The 9343-nt window shown below is 46.9% G+C and overlaps 1 non-coding gene across 1 annotated transcript; it reads right to left on the bottom strand.

Moving 5' to 3' along the window:
- Nucleotides 1-1171: 1171 nt before the first annotated feature.
- On the bottom strand, nt 1172-1244 carry TRNAR-CCU (transfer RNA arginine (anticodon CCU)). Its single transcript has one exon. It is a non-coding gene; the product is annotated as a tRNA-Arg (tRNA).
- Between the last annotated feature and the right edge of the window lie 8099 nt (nt 1245-9343).

Below are 9343 nucleotides of genomic sequence, written 5' to 3'. Positions count from 1 at the left end.
AAGTATTCATTCAGGAGTTTGGTTTTGTCTTGGGTGTCAGTTAACAGCTGTCCCATTTCATTTATCAGGGGCTATATACTTCCCTTGTACCTTTTGTGACTTCCTATATATCTAAAGAAGGACTTTTTGTTATCCTTGATTCTGGTTGCCAATTTATGTTTAGTTAGTGCTTTCGCTGTCCTGAACTGCTCTCTACAGGTGCGGGCAGATGCTGAGTACTCCTCTGGTAGTTGTTCCTGACTTACATCCCTTGTAGGCTTCTCGCTTTAATTTCAGGAAGTCCATGACTTCCTTGTTAAGCCAAGGGGGTCTCTTAGCTCTTTTGCTGACTTTCTTGTGACAGGCAACAGACTTTCTTTGAGCTTTTAGGATTGCTTCCTTGTGGAAAGACCATTCTTTTTGTATTCCCTTCCTCATTGGACCATGGTCCTGCAAGGCCTCACCAACCAATTTTCTGAGTTTGTGGAAGTCAGCTTTCCTAAAATCAGGGATTTCTACCCTACTGGCTGACTTTCCTGGCTTGCAGTGGATGGAGAAAGTGATTATCTCATGGTCACTGTTGCCCAGTTTCCCTAAAATCCACACGTTGCTCACTAGATTGTCCCCTTTAGCTAGCACCAAGTCTAGGAGTGCCTTGCCCCTGGTTGGCTCGTAGACTTATTGAGTTAGATAGAGCTCCTTGTTGCAAATGGTGAAGCTTTGTAAGTGATCAGATCTAGCTGAGAACTCATCCCATGAGATGTCAGGGTAGTTGAAGTCACCCATGATGCCATGCAACCTCTGCCAGTTCTCTAGAGAATTCTTGGTCAAAGGTCTGTAAAAAAACTCCTACACTCAAGTCCCTTTCCCTGTGCTCTCCCTGCATCTTGACCCAGAGGGTCTCAAGTCTCCCTTTTCTCCATCCAATTTTCCCATTAAGGGACATGTAATGTTCCTTTACATACAGAGCAACTCCTCTGCCCTTCTTCCCAATATGATCCCTCCTGTACAGCATGTATCCCATGAATCCTGTCATCCAATCAGAGGCAGAGCTCCACCAGGTCTCCACAATGCCTATAAGATCATATTGCTTGTTGATTAGTATGTTTCTTTTGCCATGCTTCTGGAGTTAGCATACAGACAACTAAGCTAGACTTTCTAGTAAGCAGAAGAGGGAACTAAACACATATTTTACCCCAGATGGGACTTGAACCCACAATCCCTGGCTTAGGAGGCCAGTGCCTTATCCATTAAGCCACTGGGGCTATTTGAAAAGGTTTGGTAGTCCCGTAATTAACAGGATATAAACCTGCACAGGAAACCACAATGGATTTTGAGTCCATTGCTTTTACCACACATCCACAACTACTAAAACAGTGTCTTTCCCATCCAGGACTCAAACTCCAGTCACAGGAATGAGAGTGTCCAATGATAACCACTAGACTACCAGGGACTGACTGCTGGGATATGAACTCAGGGTCCTCTGTTTACAGGGCAGTTGCTATAATCAACTAAAAGGCTGAACTGCAACCATTTGGGGATGATCTAGGTGTAGCTATGCCTATGTTCTACTATGGGTATTTCACATGCTTCTGGGCTTTGCTGATTGCCCCTGCTCCCTCCACCCCACTTTCTGCTACATGTGTCAGGGTACTTTTAAGCCTTCCTCAGAGGCATTGGCTACATCCAAGACCAGGAACTTTGGGATGCATCAATGCTCCTCCTGAGACCCAAACAGGAGGTTCCTGGCTACAAAGTTGTACCCCTTCATCAAGGGGCAGGGCGGGGGGAGTGGGAGAGAGGGAGAAGGAGTAAGTGAGGGAGGACCTCTACCTGGGATGTGTTGAGCATCTATGGACAATATTTCACAGAAGCAGGACACTGGCTGCTGTGGCTTCCCTGCTTTCCCTATGGTATGTTAGGGTGTGAGGTCTGTGTTGTGTCAGGGTTGATGGTAGTCTTATGTCGAGTATAGATGATGGTTTGTATGGGATAGCTTGGATAGGGATGATCCTGCCTCAGGCAGGGGGTTGGACTAGATGACATATAGAGGTCCCTTTCAGGCCTGCTTCTCTATGACACTATGACTTTTCCCTCTGGTTGAATAACCAGCCAAGGCTGCACCTCTTGTGGATATTAGTGCTATGATCCCACAACCACAAAGGAAACTCTATGGATATCTTTAAACAGCCCCAGGCTGCTGCAAGTTTTCCTGGATGATGAGAACATGTACTACATTTTCTATCTTGGTTGTTTTTTCCCTTCCTTTTGTGTGTATGTTTGATTTGTTTTGTCGTTAAGTAAACAAGATCAGACTCTGACAACAGTGACTGCAGCAACTATGCTGTACCCCATTTCACTGAAGCTTTTCTCTTTCCCCCTAAAAAGACAATTATCCCTGTCTTTAATATTCTTTAAAAACACTAATGGGAGGCTTTCCTCTATAAAAACTCTCTCCAGCCAAAGAGAAAGAGTTGTTAAAATGAAAATCTCACTTATATCTCAAATGCATTATGTGTTTTTCTTCTTGTAAGTTTTCTTTAACAACAGAGAAAGTATCTATAATACCCTAAAGGGGGCCATCAAGGTTGCTGCAGGTTATTTGCAGACAAAAAATGATTTAGGAAGGAGTAATCGAAAGGTGGACTAGTCTTCCTCTGGCCACCAGATGTCACCCTTTCCTTTCTATAACCCACATTCTGGCAAGAAACTAAGGAACCTTCGTCATTTAAATGTCTAGTTTTATATTTTTCTCATTCATTGCACAGGCTCCTGATCAGAGTGCACGATAGTCTATGAACAGGTATGAAATTGACTCATATTTAATCACAGAAGATGTGGTCCAAGGAACTGATTCAAAAAGTCCAATTTCCTTTTTATTATATTCAGTTCAATGGTACCTAGTCCCCTTTAGCCATTTAGCTTGAATAAACAGGTTGAGGTGAGTGAACGCTGGAGGAAAGGCTGTTTTTGTTCTCTGTAGGAAACTTGCACTGGTTTCTGTCAGATATGTGAGTGCGCTGAATATGCACATGAGAATCAGGAGTTATTTTTTGTTGAATCTGTTAATGGCAAGGAATGCATAGCTTTATTTTACGTTCACAATATATTCTATGTTTGCCAGCCTGGCAGCACTCTTTTTCCATTCTTGTGGGTGGAGTAATTTATTTCTAAGTGTCTCTGGACAAACACAACAGTCTCCTGCTCTTTACTGAGGAATGGCTGCTGTTGGGAAGGGTTTCTCAGCCAGCCATTATCACCCAGCCTGGTCACAACTGGCTTTTTTCCTTACTGGGTGTGAATGCACTGAAGTTATATTAATTTACATAAATCACACCGAGTTATGCTAATTTACACAAACTGGGGATCAGGCTCACCGCATAACTAGTATGGTAGAACCTGGATTCTTTGTAGGGTGAAGTTCCTTATCCCCTTGCGAAGATTAATGTTTATGAATAGCTACAAGTGTAAAGAGCTGTAGCAATTCCCTGAATGGGACCACTGAAGAGCTCCAACTGTTTGCTGCAGTATTTATTTCAAAGGGCACTGCTTCTTTGATCAGCTGTATGGGACCATTGAGGTGCTACACCTAATTGAAAAATTGTCCCCCTTTGAAACGAAAGCTGCTGCAATAACTGAGTGGCTCATCTTTAATTCAGCAACATTCCATGAACTAAGCAAGTTGTGAACCATCTCGATATGAATGGTTGGGGGGAGGGTGGGGGGACATGCCCCCCCAGTGACCAGTCAGCAACCCGGGGTGGCGGTTCCCCCACAGCTGATCTCGCTGACCGGGGAGGGGGAGGGGATCCTGAAAGTGCAGGTGGGGTACCTGGAAGTGCCAGCAGCACTTCTTCTGGTGCCCCCATTCCCTGGCTGGTACCTGCAGGGGGAGCACTGGTGCTTCCACCTGCACTACTTGCCCATCACCTAAGTGGGGAGCGTTGGCTGTCAAGGGGTGCACCAATGCTCTCAGAGGATATACATGCACCCCCGTGCACCTCCTATGCATTGCCACTGGGTTTTGCTGTATAACAAGGCTGCATAGGATACAGGTATATCGTATCACATTTCATTCTTTTTACACTTTTACATCTTTAACTGCACATGAATTTGTCCCGGGCCAAAGACTGGCAGAGTTCCAGCCTGCAAGGGGCTGGGGGAAGCAGGAGGACAGGGATTAGCAGGGGGTGCTATGTGCATGTGAATGTGTATACATGCATGTGGCTGCCACACAGCCTGGAGAGCAGCTCCCCACAGGTAAGTCTGGTAGGGGTGTCTGTTGGTAGGCCCCCATATTGAGGGAGGGAGATTGGCAGGACTGGGGCTGGGGCTGTTGCCCAAACTGGGTGGTGCATGGGGCTTGGGGCCCAGGGTCAGAATATGTGGCTGCAGGGCAGCAGGAGGGCTGGCTCCCCACTGCTGCATGCACTCCCAGTGGGGCATGGGAGGGGCACATGCCCCCCAGATTTGTGCACAGGGTGGGAATGGGGGCAGGCTGCCACTGAGGGCTCAGGCTCCCTGTTCTGCTGCCCTCCTCATGGGGACCCCATGGTTCAGTGGGCAGGACTCAGCACAGCAGGGCAGAGTGGGGTGGGAAGTGTGGTGCTGCTGCCACAAGCTCTGCACTGCCACGGCCAGGTGTCCCCTGCCAGGCTGGCAGCAGTGAGGGTGGTGGCATGGAGTTGTGTCCCTTGCTGCTGCCAGGCAGGCAGGGTGTGCCTTGCCATGGTGGTGCAGAGCTCCCAGCACTGGCAACGAGCTACTCCACCCAGCTCTGCTCTGCTACACTGGGTCCTGCCTGCTGCGCTACAGAGGCCCCTGGGGGAAGGGCAGCAGGGTGGACAGCCCAAGCCTGCAGCAGGCAGGCCACATCCACCAATGGGCTCCAATCCAGCTGTGCTGCCTGTGGTGAGAGGGAGGAAAAACTGGGCTCTGCGCTCTGTTCCACTGCAGCAGCTGCTGCCTCCCACATATGGCAGCTAGGGCTCAGGCACTGCTATTGTGGGATAGGGGGCTGCAGACCTGGGTTGTTGGCCCCATTGCCCTGGCAAGTGGGGGCCCCCTTTGGCAGGGCTGGGAGGGGCCGGAGGCTGTGAGGGGGAATGATGAGCACCAGCAGGGCCAGGGGGCTGAAGGTGGGGAGGGAGGACCACAGGTTGGGCTGGGTGGGGTCTGTGGGTCAGAAGTGATGGGCACCAGAATGGCTGGGAGGCTTTGGGTTGGGAGTGAGGGGCAATGGCATGGGCAGAGCACTGGCATATCAGGGCTGCTCAGCACTACAAAGCAGTGGTAGGGTGACAGCTGCAAATGGACCTGTGTTCTGGTAAGGAAGAGGACAGGGGGAGCTCTGATTTTCCATGATAAAAAACCCAAAATCAAATGCTAAAACTTACAGGTATTTAGAATTTATTTTATTATAGTGATTGAGGCACTGGTAGGCTTCCAAATTGTTTTAAAATTGTAAATATATCAATAAAATATTGTGTTCAGCTGATACCTATTATATATATATATACACTGGTGTTTCATTTTAATCATGGAAAAACACAGATTTTGGAGTTTTAAATCAGAGAATTTGTGAGTTTTAAATAGAGAAAACCAGGATCCCTGCTTATGGTTCACCTTGATTTTTGTGACAGAAGATAGAACAGGGTGGCACCCCCTGACATGTTACATCTATTCTGTTATTAACTGGTTAATTGCACAATATATTTAGACTTGTTACATGTTCAAAGTAATAAAAATGGCCAACCAGCCACAAAAATGTTGCTTGAAAATGTAGAACATCCTTATAGCTGGTTTCTATCAAGCTTTAATTTGAATGTGTGGTATGTCACAAAGAGAGTGATAGTGTTTGGCCAGGTCCTCCATCATCTGAGGGTAACTGTTCTTTCCCCTCTTGTTCTTTCTACAAGAAGATTCTCTGTGACTCATGCTGAACTCTGCTGCCTCAGCAGGAAATGTTATGACTTTCCACCATTCCTCCCTTTCTTCAACCAGCCTTCAAAGCTGCCTCTTTAAGGATCCATTAGTACCTCTCTCGGTGAGAAGCAAAGTGTGAACAGATATTTTACATGGCATGCTTTACTTATACACAATACTAATATGAGGGCTCCTTCACTGAGAGTGAGTTCAGAGCTCAGTTCTTATTAGAAGAGCAATTCTCATCTGGGGTTCTGTGGCACCCTGAGTTGCCTTGAGATCCTTTCAAGGGTGCCATGGGTTGCTGTATGATATTAGTACTGTTAGGTGTGAAAACATGATTCACATGATAAACCCAGAGATTTCAGATAGGAATCATAGGAATCCAGAGTGTTAAAAACATTCTGCCCTGTTGTGATCTTTCTGAGTTTTTAGCAACAGAAGAATTGCTCTATTATCTTTCACAGTAAAAAAACAAGTAAAACCTAAGAGCTGGCATTTTGCAAGGGGTGCCTCAAGTCTATCCAGGAGTGTCATGAATACAAAGTAATTGAGAACCACTGCATTAAAAGCACAGCTGAGGAGGTGGAAGGGGGGTTGGCAATCCTTGCCAGCAGCTCTCCAGCTCCCTTTGCTGGAGAGTGCCAATAAAGCAAGTTCTTAGGGTGCTTTTCCCCTACTGGATAGCATGCCTTGTGAAAATGAAGCAGGTTACATGATGTGGCAGTTTCTATCAAGCAATATAACCTATTGCTTGATGGAAATAACATCTGCCAGGGGCTTTAGAGACTAGCTAGTTCAGAGAGTCATGAGCTTTTGAAGGTAACAACTTACTTCATCAGATGCTAGGTCTAGGTTGTTGGAATAACACCGCTGTGCATCCACAGTCCAACAAGCTTTTTGGAGTGGGTTGGGAACAAATAGTTGATACAGATGGGGCATGTCTACTCATGCAAATGCTGTGGGGTAGGTTTAGTCTAGAGTCAGTTACTCTAGACTAAATTGACCCCAGGCAGGCACCTACATGTGTGAGGATGAGGAAGAAGATTTGACGCTCCTGGCAGCAGTCTGCTTTCACACTCTCCAGCCCTGTACTGACCCCGAAAGTAGCCAGGGGGAACTCTAAATTCAGAAGGAGCCTAGAGCACTCCTTGGTTGCTAGCCCAGGGGCTGGCAGGGAGTACAGGGCCAGGATACAGCTGTCTCTTGGAGGAGCTGGGAGATGACTCCCTGCTCCCAGGAGCTGCCTGCTGCCAGGGCAGGCTTCGCCATGAGAACCCAGGTGGGGACAATGTCCCTCTGCCCTGGCATCAGGGAGCTCCTGGCCCTGGCTCCCTGATCAGGGGCAGAAGTCTTGGAAAGAGATGCAGGGGAGGGGTAGGTCCCAGACCCCTGCCCTGATCAGCTGGTGGGGCAGCTAGCAGGGAGCCCCTGGCTGAGCAGGGATTCCCCACCCAGCTGGGGGCTCGCTGTTAGCTTCCCCATTGGCAGATCAGGGCAGGGGGCTGGGACCTGCTCCTCCCCTGCAGCTCTTTCCAAGCCTCATGCCTTGATTGCCCAATCAGGACACAGGGCTGTAACCTGCTCCTGACCAGGACAGTTCCCAGCCCCCGCTTTGTGATCGCGGGGCTGGGAAGCTTGTTCTCAGCCCCAACTCTGTGATTGCCTGTTCCCAGTGATTGCAATTGTGGAGCTGGGAACAATCTCCCCAGCCCCCATTCTGCGATCGTAATCAGGGAGTGGGCAGTGGGAGCTACCTGCTACCTAGGCACGAGGACGTTGTCCCCTGCCCCGGGCTCCAGTGGCAGATCCTGTCCCAGCAGCAGGCAGCTCCTGGGGGCTGGGAGCAATCTCTCACCCCCTGCTGCCCTGATGACCAGGAGCAAGTTTGCTCTTGGCCAGCTATCTACACATGCCATACAGTGCAGTAACTAATTGAGAGTAAATTTGCTACTTGTATTTACTGGTAGCAAATTTACTTACAATTAAAGAAAATGACTGCAGTAAGTGTCTGCACTCATAGATGGTGACACTTACTGTGCAGTAATTTGCTCTAATCTTGAATAAAGCATCTCGTGTAGACACGCCCATGGTGGAGAAATCAACTACAGGGGGATGCTTTTCTCAACTGGCTATTTACTAATAGCAAGGTTTTGGTTAAGAATATGAAAGTGAAAGAGAACACAGGTATATAGTATAATGAAATGATAAGAGTTCATGATAGGCAGGCAGGCAGGCAGGCAGGAAGGAGACTAGAAGATCAAAAACAGTGACATTCCAAAAAGCAGACTTTAACAGACTCAGAGAACTGGTGGGTAGGATCTGATAAACTGTGCCAGTCCTAGGACAAATGCCCGGGTAACACTTCATACTGCCTCTCTGTTAGCGATTGAGCCACTGATGACTAATCTTCAAGCACAATTATCCACACAGTTTACACCCACCTTTTGACTTATGACTGTTTCAGCTAGACTACTTCCTTGGTTTAGTAATGAAATTTTCATGGGAGGCAGTATCAAAATACAATTAATCTAAATCTCCCTTTTAACTGTATTAGCCTGCTGCTTGTTGTCCTGCCTCCTATGCACACCGAGAACCGTTGATTGCCATCCTCTTTAGAACATTTTTTCTTGTACTTGAAGACTGTTAACAAATTCTCCTATAGTTTTTGACAAGAGAAGCTGATGTGATTTGTCCCAGATCTCTGCAGCAGAGCAATGGATTGAACCTGGCCTCTTTGTTGCTTTGTTCAGTGCCTTACTGAGTAAATTGCCTCACTTTGATGACTGATCACTCTCTTCTCTTTCTAAGAAGGTGGGAGGAAGGGAAAGGTACCATATTATTAGGTTGCCATTCTGAGACATTACTGGTAATGAATCTCATTCATTTTATTTCCCTTCTGAAATGCATAAAAAAATCAATCTGACTGCATTCCTTGTGTGGTAACAACAATAATGCTTTTTCTACATCTCCTGGAATATCTGAACCTCCCCTCCCCAACTTCATTTAAGGTAGAAAAAGAAAGCCTTGGTCTTAAAGATATTATATTTTGGGATGGGGGTTAATTTAGGAAGATGTCTATGACTTCAACTGCCTGACAGTTAGAAGGCTATCAGTCTTCAGGCTGTGAGCTGGTCAGGGTGATGATTTGAACGTGTGTAACATGAAAAACATTCAATGAACTTAAAGGATATTCTCCATTCTTTAGCTCTCCTGTCCTTTCTCCCCTAAATGCTGTATGAATTGTCCCTACACCCAGTCATATGAGGAAAGAAGAGTTCTATCTGGGACGCTGCAAATAATTGATTTTTTTTTAGTTAGTGGACAAGTCAAAAAATGCCAGTCACAGAATTCATAGAGAAATCATAAAAATCATAGAGAAGTAGGGCTGGAAAGGGCCTCCATAAGTCATCTAGTCCAATCCCCTGCCTGAGGCAGG

Source organism: Alligator mississippiensis, chromosome 1 (assembly GCF_030867095.1).
Source record: "Alligator mississippiensis isolate rAllMis1 chromosome 1, rAllMis1, whole genome shotgun sequence".
Classification (NCBI taxonomy): Eukaryota; Metazoa; Chordata; order Crocodylia; family Alligatoridae; genus Alligator; species Alligator mississippiensis.
The sequence above is the reverse complement of the archived record's forward strand: the minus strand, read 5'-3'. Positions and strand labels throughout refer to the sequence as shown.